Raw genomic sequence first — 15,236 nt, forward strand, 5'->3', positions numbered from 1 at the left:
CATATTTGATATGATCTTGTGGGCCAAATATAATTATATCGCGGGCCTGAGTTTGACATGTGTGGTGTACAGGGTGAAAGAAAATGAGTCGGAAAACTCTCCTGAGATGCCTGGTCCACAGCTGATGATGAGAAAGGCAGTTCATCTCGTGAGATTTTCTAAAGGGGATTAACACGGCAATGCAATTGCTATTCTTGAAAAGGGCCATTCTGGAGATTTTCCTTTTGGTATTCATGAATCTTTTGTCAACTCCTCAGGAAGCAAAATAGAATTCTTAGTGACTTCAGAAATTTCTAAATTTTAATTCCTAGATATAGGAAGGAAGTGTAGAATGTTTTTCTCTCTCAATGAAAAATTTAAATTGGCAAAGATTCCATTTGCTTCTCGCCAGGCTGTTGATTAAGATTTCATTTTCTTGTTTATTTTGGATGCTGGTAAGAGTGTTGGATTTGGAAGAGGGACTCAGCAAGTATTGAGCAAGGTGAGAAGCACAACATCACAAACAATAGGATGTCCAAATTTGGTATTGTTGTGCTCAAGACAGTGAGCCAGACCATTCCTATATTTGTGGTATTAAAATTGATCCTCATATAATCAAAATGGCTGTCCATTCTACAATTCCTTTCTGTTGTTGTACTAGAAAAGTATGTGTGTATGTACTGAGATTTGAAACCGGCTCAGCAATTAGTCTTACTGGTTCTTTGCAAGTATTTTCATGCTGGTGTACAATGAGAACTCTTCTTCCATGCTTTCTTCTCTTTGATGCATTGTTGGTGAAACAAAGTATAAAAGTGGGCAAATATTTTCAGATGAAGAAAGGCTGTTAATTAGGTTTAAAATCCTCTGGTAATTCTGTCAAGTTTAATCTTGCATTTACAAGCCCTCATTCCAGATCCTTCAGCTGCTGTGGACAATTTTAAATAATCTGGCCCATCCTTTAATACTTCCAAACCCCTCCAAGAAATAATTTTGTAATCTTAGTTTTTTTTAAAAAAAAGGCTGACATAAATGGCAGAGCTCTGCAACAATTATCTGAAAAGAACATAATGTCTTCAATAAGGTCCCTAAGATCACTAATGTTAAACTTTCCTTTCCCACACTTTTAGTCTTTTGAATCTGATACATGAAGTAGTTAATGGGCCAACGAGGAAAACCGCCAACTGACTGCCAATTAGTTCTGATTTGTGGATACATTTCCTTGCTGCTGTTGTTTGGATCCATGAGAAAATGCTTTTGCTTTTCTTTGTCTCTTCACCCAAACAAATGTTGGGAAATAAATGAAGAAAGTGCTGGAAATAGGTAGCAGGTCATACACCAACAGTGGAGAAACAGTTAATCCTTTAAGGCAAATGATCTTTCATCAGAAACTGGTTCAATGCTGAATGTTTCTATTTTTGATTTTAGTACTTTGTATTTCTTTTAATTTTCTAAATTTTGAGTACAAATCTATCTTTTGCTCAAGATGGATTGAGAGATCATACTCAAAAGTCAGGTTTGTGGAGTGCTGGGGGGGATACACCTCCAATGTTGCATGTGAGAGGCCTGACCCACTGGGAAGAGAGCTTCACTTGCACTTTAGTGGCAAGTTCCCAGTGTATTTAGAGCTTTTTTTGGCAGTGGCCCCCTTAGGACTCTGCTCAAACTTACTGGGCCCTCCTTTGCTGTGAAGCAGTCAAGCTTGGATGGTTTCATACATACTTTTCTCCTACTGACAGTATTTAAAAAAAAAACCTAAAAAAAAAATTTCAGTCTCTGCCCCCACCCCATTGAGAATGGCTGATTTAGAATACTGACTGGGAGTTCACTGGTTGGTGGTAGAACACTGCAGTCCCATACTCTTGAAGTTTTCACATTTTCCATGAGCTGAAGGGACACAATGTGTCTGTAACACTCAGCTGCAGAAGTGCATTTGTTTAAAAGCAGCAGAGGAATGCAACACTTTATTGGTCAGGCATTTCTCAAAAGGTGTTTCCAGCCACAAACATTCCATGACAGAAAGTTAAACTCTGATTTATTTAAATATTTTCGTGAAATGGCATGTCGATCTACAAGCCAAAAACAGATCTATTTAAAAGTAGAACGATTGCACACTATTTAAGTATAGAACTAACTTGTGTAAATTTTCTTTTTAATTAAATCTTTTTTAATAATCTATACATTTTTGTGCAAAGCAATTATTTGCAAACTTCCTAATGATTTAAAAGATCTGTTTTAAAGGAGTAAATAGTTTTGTTTTAATGCAAATGCTTATAAAGTTACCATTGATATAAATCACACATGTCAAACTCTGGCCTGCGGGCCAAATTTGGCCCGCGATATAATTATATTTGGCCCGCAAGATCATTTCAAAAATGTATTAGAGGTGGCCCGCTGGCCGCCGCGCCAGTATAGCGCATGCACAGCTAATACTATAAATCCCAGAATGCATTGGCGTCAGCCCGCTAATCGCCCCCACCTCCTCTGTTTACGTTGCAGGGTCTCACCGTGGACTCTGGTTTTGGGGCCTGGCCGGTGTCAAGGGAAGCCAAGGCCGCTTCCCAGTGCCCGGAACCGGAGGCCTCGGGCCTGACCTCACTAGGACCGTTGCCCACTCCCCCTCCCTGCCGCAGGCTGACCCGCGACTCACGGTGACGGGGCCGCTGATCCGCTGAGATGCCGCCCTGCAGCGAGAGCCGATGCCCCCGCACTGTCGTGTCCCCGCCGCCCGCCCCCCCCACCGCAGCGTGGCCTGGCCGCTTCCCAGTGCCCAGAACTGGAGGCCTCGGGCCTGACCTCGCCAGGACCGTTGCCCACTTCCCCTCCCTGCCGCAGGCCGACTCACGGTGACGGGGCCGCTGATCCGCCGAGATGCCGCCCTGCAGCGAGAGCCGATGCCCCCGCACTGTCGTTGTCCAACCCGATCGCCCGCAAACCCCGCCCTCCTGCACACAGGCCTGAGTAAGTATTATGAACTTTTATCTCAGGATAAAACGATCTTCCAATAGTTTCATGTCACAGTGATAAATATATTCCTGGTTAAAAATGGTCCTGCACCTGGATACAAGCTCATTAGGCATAAAACTTGAAAAGTGTGTAAATCAAAGGATATCTGTACCAATGGAAAAAGGGCATAGCAAATAACCCTGCTAGAGTTCATGCCCACAATCAGTCACCCATTTGATTGTTTCAGGAATCATGTTATTCTCCCACATTCTCAATAGCCATCAGATTTTACTATTCGACAGCACACTAGCAACATTTGACAAATCCTCTATAAAGAAATATTATTTATTGAATATTTTATTTCTCATTTGTTAATGCTTCTGGAAAGAGTTTATCCAAAACTATTATTAAACATTTGTTTTAATAAGAAAAAGTTTAACATTACATATGTTGGAAGAAGAGAAAACATGCAGATGTTATTGAAAATTTTCAATAAATATTTAATTCGGCCCTCGACTTAGTCCAAGTTTTTAATTTTGGCCCTCCGTGAATTTGAGTTTGACACCCCCCGATATAAATGAACAAATCTTCAATGCATATACTTTGCATTAACCTACAAAAAATGTCATTAATCAGATTTGGCTAGATTAATGCTATTTACATGGTGATGAATATCAACCAACCAGTGACAGTAATTTTCCGGATCAAAAAAGTAACATGAATTAGAAATGCTTCCAAATAGTATACCTGTATTACCACAATGCTACTGTTGTTTCTGCCTAGATCCAGAGAATAGATTCTCTCAGATCAACCTACAAAAAATAGTTATAAAACCATTTTAAAAATGGTCAACGATCAATATTTTAGGAAAGTAATGGTGCAGACCCTTCTGGAATGTAAATCCAACACAAGTCAGTCAAACAAAGTTCTAGAAATGCTATTATATCTCTGAAATCCATGGATTCCCCTTCCCCTACCTCAAGATGTTCACCATCCTGATTTGAAACCGTCTCATTGGGTTTAAATGCTGAAACTCCATCTCCCGGGGAATTTCAGGCGCACCTTGACAAGAACTGCAATGGTTCAGCAGCTTTTGGAGAATGATAATTAAGCCTGACCTTGCTGGTGATGTCAAGATCTAGAAGAAATAATCATTATGGTTCTAAGCAAAAGCAAAAACTACCTTGCCCTTTGCATGTTGGAAACTTGTGGGCCAATTGGTCTGAGAAAATAGTTTGCTGTGATGACCTCAAGACATGAATAGCTTGTGTAACATATTTGTGTTAATGTTAATCTTTAAAGTTTAAATCTTTAGTTATAAAACATATATTTCTCAGTAAAGTAAGTTTTGGGAGGACAGGGCACATTTGCATTTTACAGACCTTTCTACATTTTGAAATGGAAGCTAGCAGATTTGCAGAGTCTGTTAAGCCATTGTTCTTCTGGAAGTTTGTTTAAAAAGACTGAAGTGCTTTCTTAATTAAAACTCAAAATCAATGTGTTTGCTCAGGAACAGCAGCTGCTGGCTGATTAACAGACAGTCTGGAGTCTGATCCACTTAAACATGGAAGAGATGCTTTTAGCAAATATATGTGAAGTGACTTGGAAAAAAAAAGCCATCTGCCATGATTCATGCTTTTGGAGAAATGAAACAGAAATGATATATTATAAAGATTTATGGGTAATTAAGTATTGTGACATTGTAAAGAATTCTGGAAATTTTTATTCCATATGGCCAACTCTTACTGCTAAGGATCATAGACAAACTTTTAACTTAGAGTGAACATTTTGTTCAGTTTCTGTTTAAAAAAAAACTCAAAGGTTTACATGTCCCCAGAAGGACTGTCAAATAAATCTATTGTAATGCTTTTCTTATCAAAAAGGAACAATATTCCACAGATATTGGAGACATTAGCTATAACAGTGTTGCATAAGTAACTGAAGCTAAGAATTAAAGGTTTTGGGAGACATCGCTGAATGAACAAATGTGAAAGCTGTTTCCAATTAATTTCTAATTAGTTAGAACACATGAAATCATACATAATGTTATGACCTCTGTTGTACCATCGGAGTTTTTAATAAACACTGAGGTTTACAGCTCAAATTTTACTCACATCTCAGGCTGCTGGTAATCGATGAATACACTGTTGCTCTGAGCATGCTCACCACTCAGTATGGTGTGGCTCTTCCAATGTGTCTCACTGAGCATGCTCACCACTCAAGAGTGATGCGGCTTGTGCAGTGCTCCTGCTCCGGCATAAAATCGTTCCAAGTTTCCACTGTAGAGAAGGAGACCATAGCCATTGTCGAAGCAGTAAAGCACTGGCGACATTATCTGGCGTGCAAACACTTCACCCTCATCACAGACCAATGGTCTGTGGCTTTTATGCTCGATAACCAGAACAGGGGAGAATTAAGACTTTTTTTTTTAAAAAAGTCTAAAAATTAAAAGATTTATTAAGATTTAAATTTCTTAAAAATAAATTGTTACTGCTTCTTTACCTGCACTTGCCATTAAGAATTAAGTATTCTAATTATACAATTGCAGTTCTATATTCTTAGCGGTATTGCACTGGTGGTAGGATGTTGCTTCTCCACCTTGTAGACCTTGTGTCTGTATGCTTCGGTGGTGTTGTTTGCCTCAGTTCTCCTGTTGCCTGCTGTTCAGTTGTTACGGTGTTGGTTGGGGTTTCTACTCGCATTCCTTCACAAGTTTCTAGTTTATTAGAAGCTGCTGGTGCTTCTGGTGCTTTCTGTGACAGATTTGGGGTCGGGCGAATGTGGGTCCTGTTTCATCTCAGCTGCCTGCCAGATTTTGTCTCAATGTTGTACTGACAATAACCACACCAACAGTGCAAGTATAAGACAGCTTTAATAAACTAATATGTACACTGAGGTCTTGTCTCTCTGCAAGATGAACCTGGAAGGCTAGACAGTAGCTCTGGATTGCTTTATATACAAGGTCACTGGGATGACTGACCCCTGGAGACCTAGTGGTGTAATTACATATCACCACATTTGCGCCCCCCTTAAAAAAAATTGTTATTCTCCCCATGCCCCCCCTTCCCTTGTTTGCAAGTTCATAAGTTCAAAATTTTTTGTTGCTTCCATTGCCTTCTGGACCTCCTCGGTAGTGGTATGAGGGTGGGGAGTGCAGTCTTTTGCCTTTCGAGGTGGAGGAGTGGGAAGTACCAGATGGCCATGTGGCTGTGTGGGCTGGGAATCCTCTTGTATGGGATTAGGTTCTGCCACCAAGTCTAGGTTGGTGATATTTTGTGGGGTGGGCATACCCAGGGTCCTGATTTCTTGGGTGGGTGGTATAGTCCTCTGGGGTGACTCAATGGATGACTTCTAGTGACTGCTGCTCTGCTCCTTGTTGATCCATAGACATGTGTTTCCTCCATGTTCACATATCCGGTCAGTGCAAGAACCCTGGTGGCCACCGAGTCTTCTCTTTCATCTGGGAATGTGACCAAGGTGTACTGAGGGTTCGCATGCCTCAACTCCACTTGATCCACCAGCGGGTCCGCTTTGTGATGTCTGCAGTGCTTCCGGAAAACAGGTCCCGGTGTCATCATCCATTTGGGCAGCACTGTGCCCGTCATGGCTTTCCTTGTGAAAGAAAAGATAGTCATATTAGTGGCAGTACACAACAAAGAATGTATAGAGTGTAGGGCTTCTGGCAACACTTCTTGCCATCTAGTAACAGGCAGGTCTTTTGCTTTTAAGGTTGAGAGGACAGTTTTCCAGATAGTGGCATTTTCCCTTTCGACTTGTCCATTCTCCCTGGGATTGTAACTTGTAGTGCGGCTGGTACCAATCCCTCTCTTGTGCAGGTACTGCTGTACTTCTGTGCTCATGAATGCAGCAAATATATATTATTATTGAATGGGGGTGGACCTTTAAAAATCAAGGCTGAGGCACTCAAAAGGTTTGGTAGCTTTTATCAGGGTGGCTTTGTCTGGCCGGTAAAATTGCGGTTTGTATTCCACACAGATGGGGCAGCTCTTGTTAACGGACTTCTCTTCCTCTACTGAAAATAGGAGGTTTTGGGTTTAATGAAGTGAAATAATCTAGTAACCCCCTGGGTGGCCCAGCTCATTGTGCAAGCTCTGCAACTGGGACGTGTGATTAAGGATGGCACAAGTGCCTCTGGACAGCGCGTCCGGGGGCTCGCTGAGTCTCCCAGGGTGGAATAGAATATGGTAGTTAAATGTAGACAATTCTATCCGCCAGTGCAGGATTCTGTCGTTCTTAATTCTCCCCTGTTCTGGTTATCGAGCATAAAAGCCACAGACCATTGGTCTGTGATGAGGGTGAAGTGTTTGCACGCCAGATAATGTCGCCAGTGCTTTACTGCTTCGACAATGGCTATGGTCTCCTTCTCTACTGCTGAGTGTCTTACCTCTGACCCCTGTAGGGTTCGCGAGAAAAATGCCACCGGTCGTCTGTCTTGGTTTAGGGTGGCTGCCAGAGCCGCATCGGTTTCTACTTGAAATGGGATCGACTCATCTATGGACCAAATGTTAGGTTTAGCGATATGGTCCCTAATGTCCCTGAATGCTCAGGTGGCTGCTGGGCACAGTGGGAAAACTGAGGCTTTTATAAGTGGGCAGGCCCTGTCGGGTAGTTGGGGACCCATTGGGCGTAGTAAGTGAACAGTCCCAAACATGTTTTAGTGCTTTCAGTGTGTGGTACTGTGAGGCCTAGGAGAGGGCGCATATGGGCTGGGTCTGGGCTGATTTCTCTGTTCTGCACTATGTAGCCCAGGATTGGCAACTTCCTGGTGCTAAAGATGCATTTGTCCCTGTTGTATGTTAGGCTCCTATCCTCGGCTGCCTGGAAGAAGCGATTTAAATTCATGACATGATCCTCCTAAGTGTGGCCACAGATTGTCACGTTGTCTAAGTAGGGGAACACCAATTTCAGTTGGAACTCATCTACTATTCGGTTCATTTCTCTCTGAAACAGAGACACTCCATTGATGACACCGAAGGGAAGTCACAGAAATTGATACAGCCTGCCGTCTGCCTCAAATGCTGTGTAAATGCAATCGCTGTTTCCAATGGGCAGTTGGTGGTATGCTGCCTTCAGGTCTATGGTGGAGAACACCTTATACTGCACACTGTTGTTGAGTGTCCGCTATGCGTGGCAGGGCATAGGCATCTAGTTGTGTAAATTTGTTGGTTGTCTGGCTGTCATCCACCATGCACAGTTTTTCACCTGACTTTACTACAACCACCTGGGCTCTCCAGGGGCTGGTGCTCTGCTCTATGATGCCCTCCTGCAGTAGCCTGTGGAACTCTGTCCTAATGAAGGCTCTGTCCCTTGGGCTGTACCTCCTGCTCTTTGTGGCTCTTGGTGTGCATTCTGGGGTCAGGTGTGTGAACAGCAGAGGGGGTTCTATGTTCAGGACAGACAGGCTGCAGCTTTGTTTCTTAAGGCATAGAGGGGGGCGAGGCCCATTGTGTACTATTGTAATGCTTTCTAACTGGCACAGAAAATCTAACCCCAATAGTACCGGGGCACAGAGGTGAGGGAGTACTAGTAATTTGAACCCTTCACATTTTGTGCCCTGGATTTCTTGAGTAACCCTGCAAAACTGTTTTACCTCAGCTGCAAGGCTGCTGGCTGCTAACAGGATCTGGTGCTCACTCGGGTGTGTGGGGAAGGCAAGGCGGTTGACTAACCCCTGGTCAATAAAACTTTCAATGCTTTCACTATCTATTAAGCAATTTACCCTCACATCATTAATTTTTACGCACACAGTGGCATCATATAAATTGTGTGGACTCGCCTGATTCATGTGTAGGGAAGCAAGTCTGGCATGTCCTTGGTGTCCTTCCATCTGACAGTACTTAGTGTCATATTCATCTCCTGAAGACTGTCCTCTGCTCTGTAGCATTTTCCAAGATGGCCGACTGCACATGGCATTCTTCTTCTGTTTGTCTGTGGAGAAAGAAGAGCTTTCCTACCTCTCATTAGCATGAGAATGGGCCTTGGCTGTGGCCTTGGGGCTTCTGCAGATTTTTGTACAATGCCCACGTTTTCCACAGTTTGAAACAGACATTTTCTCCGGCAGGGCAGAGGGCTCTGGGGTGCTTTCTTTGTCCACAGAAAAAGCACTTGGGACCCTCAAGGTGCTGCTGCTGCTGTGAATTCCTGTGAGGCAGCAAACTTTTCTTTTCCTGGGGCTAGAGAGTCCAGCAGTGTGACGTTTGTCCCAGCTCCATGGTCCTGTGAGTACTCCTCCAATTCTTTCCAGGTACTTTCTAAAGCTTCTGCAATAGTCTCTGCCTCATTTAGCCCCACCGTTCCTTTCTCCACCAATTGATGTCTCGTCTCAGTGGACCATATGCCCGCAACAATTCTGTCCCTAATAAAGGTCCTCTGCATACTCCTGAGCTGATACTGCTTTAAAGTTGCAGCTTCTTGCCAGGTCTTTCAGAGAGGGTATAAATTCTCTTGTGGACTCCCCTACTTTTAGTGACCTGGTCATGAACCTGTACTGGGAGTGGAGTTCGCTATGCCCCTTACTGTAATGCCTCTGTAAAATGCTCATTGCCTCTTGGTAGGACCTGGCATCCTATATAAGGGAGTAAGGGTGGTCTCTCAGCTGCACTAACAGAAGCATTAATAGGTCTTTATTTGATGCCTCAGCACCCTCCACGTAATTCAGAAAGCATCTCTGCCAGCGGCTGTAGTGTGTGCCGGCTCTGGGATTTCTGGGGTCGAACTCCAACCTGTCTGGTCATAGCACATGCTAAGCCACAGTCTCTGGTCCCTTAGGTGTAGCAAGGGCAGATCCTGGGGTACTGGGAACTGCCTCTATGGGGCTTGTGTCTGCTGGAGGAGTAACCTGGGTGCTTGGGGGTGTTGGCTGAGTCTCTGGCTTTGGGACATTTGCAGCGGGGCCAGGGGGGTAGCCCAGCGGTAGCGTCAGGTCTCCATGGTACTGGGGAAACTGCTGCTGGGGGAGCGTGGTTGTGGTATCTGCTTTCCCTGGCTCTGGAGTGGTCAGAAATTCTGCACATACATGGTGATCGGAAGCACGATGTGGAGATCCTTCCACCCATGCTTGTAGTGGCCCCTTTCTGATTGGACCGGGGTTTAGGGTCAGCAGCACCTATACCAGCAAACCCATGGGCAGGCAGGGCTCTTGGCCATTTCTTACCTGCCCTATTGTACTTCTATGGTCTTCCCCGCATTCCACTAAGATTCCAGTACAGCGGTCCCTCACACTCTCTGTCCTCTGATGCACGTGTGTGTTGGTCATTCCCCAGATTCTATTCCTCATGAAGAGTCTCCAGGTGGTTGGGAATGCACATTGTAGCAGAAGCAGCTTCCATCCTAGTAGCTATCATATTAGTTTATTAAATTGTAGTGACAATAACCAGTGTGAGTACAAAATGGCTTTAATAAACTAATATGTACACTAAGAGGTCTCATCTCTGCAAGATGAACCTGGAAGGCTAGACTGTAGCTCTGGACTGCTTTATATACAAGGCCACCGGGATGACCCCTGTTGAGCTTGTGTAATTACATATCACCACAGATGTATGACCTTGGCGTCTCAGCTTCTCTAACAATCTTTGCTGTACTCCAGGTTTTTAATCACTGTCTCTTGAACATGCAGCCCGCGGAAGAGTTCTGGTAGTGTTTTGCATGTTTATTGTAATGTTAACAGCTTTCCTCTTGTATGTTGGTCAGTTTTCTTCTTGTTTCCTCTTGGTCGTCTGGAGAATGGAATTTGCTTGGCAGGGTTGTCTTGTACTTTCTGCTATTCAGAAGCTCTGCTGGGGATTTCATGTCGGCCCTCAAAGGCGTGGCTCATAGTGATAGAAGGGTGAGGTAGGGATCTTCCTTGGTCTCTTGACACTTTGTGAGAGTGCACTTGATTGTACATGCCTCTCAATGTATCCATGGTCTTTGGGGTAATGTGGTTATGAAGTAGTGATGGTGAATTCGTATTCTGCAGCCATTTCTCTGAATTCACGTGATGTGAATTGGGTCCCATTGTCACATATCACTTGTTTGAGTATCCCCTGTTCTGTGAAGAATGCATGTGCTGCAGCAGTGATGGTTGATGCTTTCAGGTCCTTCACTTTCCTGATGAAGGAGAATTTGGAGTAGTAGCAGGACACAATCAGATACCATTCTTGGTTTTCTGTGAACAGGTCTGGTCCCACTGTGTACCATGGCCTGGTGGGTATTTCCACAGATATCACCTCTTTTTGGTGTATTTCTGTATTTCAGGCATGCCGGACATGTAGCCACCATGTTTTCGATGTCCTGACACTTGCCTTTCCAGTAAACTGCTGACTTTGCTCTAAGTTTGCATTTCTCCATTCCCATGTGACCTTGGTATATTTTCTGGAGAATTTCTTTTTTCTTTGTCTCTGGTCTTATCATCCAAGACCCTGCCAGCAGTACACCATTCTCCAGGGATATGCTGTCCCTGACAGACCAATACTGGTGTATTGTAGGCTATACCTATTTTATCCTTTCTGGCTATCCCTGTATCACCTGTTGGGAGAGCAGCTGCAGCTCTTCATTCTTTGCAGTTTCTTCTTTAATCAGGTTTAGTTTGTTATTAGTTACCCTGACAAAGTGATGTATTTTGATCTCCATAGCTTTCATTTTGTATTTTTCGTTTGGGGAAAGACGTGAAAGCATCAGCAAGCACCATTTTCTTCCCTGGCCTATACTTCAAGGTAAAGTCGTAACATTGGAGCTGGAGTATTAGCCTCTGTAGTCTGGCTGGTGCCTTGCTTAGATACTTTTTCTGGATGTGTTCCAGCAGACAATGATCACTCTCTACCACAGCCGTTTCCCACAGAGGAATTTTTCGCATCCATTTATGACTGCCAGCAGCTCCCTTTCAATATTGGCATACTGGGTCTCTGCTGTTGTCAGGGCTTTTGAGGCAAAGGCTATGGGTTTTCCTTCCTGCACCAATGATGCCCCGAGGCCTCTGCTGGAAGTATCTACTTATTGTGAGTTTTTTTTTTCTGTCATAATAGCTCAGTTCTACTTCTCTGCAGACCACTTCCTTTAGCTTGTCGAAATCTATGGTGACCACTGAAACTCCATGTCCTCGTTCAGCAACTCTGAGGTTGGCTGTGTGGTCTGATATGTGTGAGATGAAGGAACTCGTATATTGGACCAGGGTGAGGAAGCTTCTTAATTCCTTTGTCCTTTGGGTGTTCCATTTCAGCAATGGCTGTTGCCTTCTCTGGGTTTGGCCTGACCCCTTCAGGTGTGTACACCATTCTGAAGAACTGGCATGATGCATGCATTTGTATGCATTGAGGTTGATGCCTGCCCCCCCCTCCCCCTCCCCCTGTTCTCTCCATGGCCTCACGTAGGTGGAGATCGTGGGTTTTCCCATCTCTGCCAAAAATCTGGATGCCATCTGCGATGCCAACAGCACCCTTGCATCCCATGTAGGTCTCATCTATCTTTTGCTGGAAGATGTCTTGGCTCACCTTTAGGCCAAATGGTAGGTGCAGGAACTTGTACAGGCTGAATGGAGTGTTGAATGTTGTTAGCAGTGTTGATACTTCATCCATCGTCACATTGCAATCAATACCCATTCTTGGCATCTAGCTTACTGAAGATTTTGGATCCCGCTAGTTCAGAAGTGATGTCCTCCAGCATTGGTATTGGATAGGGCCCTCTTTTGATTGCTTGGTTTAGGTCTTTGGGGTCCAGACAAATTCTTAGGTGGCCATTCAGTTTTTCTTTTACTACTATATAATTTACCCAGTCAGTTGGCTCTACTACTTTCCTTCCAGCTCCTGCTTTAGCTTTTGTTTCAGCTCCATGGCACCTTACATGGAGCATAGATCATTGGTTTGTATTTTGGGACTACAGTGATGTGGTATTCAAAGTTCCCAAAGCACCAGCCAGTGTCATCAAAGCATTCAGGGTACACGTCCATGAGCTCGGCCTTATTTGTGATCAGAGGCCGTTGCTCAAGTGGGGGGTCACTATTGATCCTCTTGGACAATTTCTTTTCCCAGATCTCATTGTTTACAGAGATTAGCTGTAAATTTTGACAACTATTCAGGCCGAGGATTGCTGGTCCGTTGGGTCAACCACAAAGAATGTGCATATGATGCTCTTTTCTTCATGTTTGCCTTTTATTTGGATTTTTCCTAGTTGTTTAATCATGGGGCCACCAGTCTGAGCGTGACAGTTGCAGCTTCTAGTGCGTCTTCTTCCGGGTACCCATTTTTTATGTACTCGTGGAACATTTGGCGGTACAGTCTAAGTGGATGTTGCTTTGTGATCCAGTATCCAACCTTATTTTCAAGTTGAATCTGTTCATTTGTTTCTGATCTTTCTTTTAACTTGGATCGTGGTGTGCAATTCATCTTTTTCTCCTTTCCCTTTCTTGGACATCTCATGAATGAGTATTGTTTCGATGCCGAGCATCAGTGAGTCGGAGTCACTGTTGTCACTTCCGTGGTATACTTGTGTATTCTTGGTTTCTTTCTCTTTTCATGTCAGACCTACACATCTTTTCCAATGATTGACCTTCCCACAGGTCCTGCACTTTGAAACATATGTGGGGCATTTCTTGCAGTCATTAAAGGTGTGTATTCTGCCGCACTTCCTTCAGTTCTTGGATGTCTATGACTTTCTCTACGTGAGCTTTATGGCATACACCCTTCTGTCTCTGTCCTGCATGGAGAGGGATTGCATTTGCCTCCTAGTGGCCTCAAAGGCCTGAGCTGTGTCTATGGCATCTGCTCGTTCCAAGCTGTCTTTTCCTATGAGGGCTTTCTGCACTTCCCCAGATTAGTTGGTCTACTATTCTCTCCTCTATTTCTTTGAACTTGAATTTTGCAGCAATGTTCTTTAACCTTGTGAGGAAATTATCTACTGACTCATCAGGCTCTTGTTTTGATCCCTGGAACTCATATCGCTTTATTCCATGGTGGGTTTCAGTTCCAGATGAGAAGGAAAATGTTCTAATATCCATTCTGGGTTATTTTCTTCTCCTTCAGCCAGCTCCCAGCTATTAAACAGGTCTAGTCCTCTCTCCCCTGTCCAAAGAAGGATGTAACTACCCTTTTCCTCTGGTGTGATTCCCTTGAGGAGACTTTTGAATGCCAGGTTGCACTTCTGCTTGAACTTTTTAAGTCTCTATGACATCGTCAGCTTCCCCATCCATGACTGGGTGCAACGCTGCTGCTGCTGCGGCCATCTTCTCCAGCTCTGGTCATCAGGTAATGCTGCTTTTTTCCTTTGTTCCTTCTCTTCATTTTTTTTCATTTTATAGGGATTTTTTTCCTTATCTGACGTGGGTTTCTGTCAATCCCACCACTGCCACCAAGTTATGTCCTCAGTTGTACCATCGGAGGTCTTGATAAACACTCAGAGAAACTTAAGTTTACAGCACAAACTTTTACTCACATCTCAGGCTGCTGTTGCACTGAGCATGCTCACCACTCAAGTGTGATGGGGCTCCTGCTCCAGCATATAATAGTCCCAAGTTTCCACTATATATAACAATTGGCTGTGAGTGTTGAATAAGTAATTGAAGCTAAGAATTAAAGGTTTTGGGAGACATCACTGAATGAACAAATGTGAAAGCTCTTTCCAATTCATTTCTAATTAGTTAGAACACATGAAATCATGCATAGACATTGGTCCAATTTGCTATATAAATCTACCCTTTTCAAAGTGATCTTTAAGAAGGAAATCTGCACAGAAGTTGTTGATTTTTCATAGTGCCCCTTTCTTGCCCTGGTGCTATTACTTGAAGCATTAAAGGTGTTTATTTTAAACTGGTTCTGCTGTTCTCGGCAGTGTTCTTTATTCACTTCAGTTTGCAGCCATGTGATGAAAATTTTGTGTGGAACACATTCTAAAATCTCCAAGTAAGAGAGAAAATTGTTTAGATGAGGAAACATTGGTCTGAAAGCAACTTTACAAAATAAATGAGTTTTACAGGTCTGATAACTTGATTCAACATACTTCATTATTGCTTTTGAACAATTTCAAAAAGATTGATGCCTCACACTTACTCCATAATTGTTTTTGAACAGCAGCAAAGGCTGAGTTTTGACAAAAGCTTTCTGAAACTGAACTTTAAAATAATCTCTTCAGAATCAAGCTTAAACTGTAATGGCTTGGGTTTTAACACATACCGTCATCTTGGCGCCTCACAGTTTGGCGGGCAGCAGCCTCCTTTGAAGAAGACCGCAGAGCCCACCTCACTGACAAAAGGCAAAGGAGGAAAAACCCAACACCCAACCCCAACCAACCAATTTTCCCTTGCAACCGCTGCAATCGTGTCTGCC

General features: G+C 43.6%; 1 protein-coding gene and 1 long non-coding RNA gene across 2 annotated transcripts in view; one reads left to right on the forward strand and one right to left on the reverse strand.

Moving 5' to 3' along the window:
* The window catches only part of LOC138737354 (protein FAM162B-like), a 67,785-nt gene that overhangs the window by 32,919 nt on the left and 19,630 nt on the right, over positions 1 to 15,236 (forward strand). The window lies entirely within an intron of this gene.
* Positions 5,776 to 15,056, reverse strand: LOC138736762 (uncharacterized). The gene is made up of 2 exons (XR_011340557.1): positions 7,328 to 15,056; positions 5,776 to 6,534 (listed from the first exon to the last, which is right to left on the reverse strand). It is a non-coding gene; the product is annotated as an uncharacterized lncRNA (long non-coding RNA).

Source organism: Narcine bancroftii, chromosome 6 (genome assembly GCF_036971445.1).
Source record: "Narcine bancroftii isolate sNarBan1 chromosome 6, sNarBan1.hap1, whole genome shotgun sequence".
NCBI classification, from domain to species: domain Eukaryota; kingdom Metazoa; phylum Chordata; class Chondrichthyes; order Torpediniformes; family Narcinidae; genus Narcine; species Narcine bancroftii.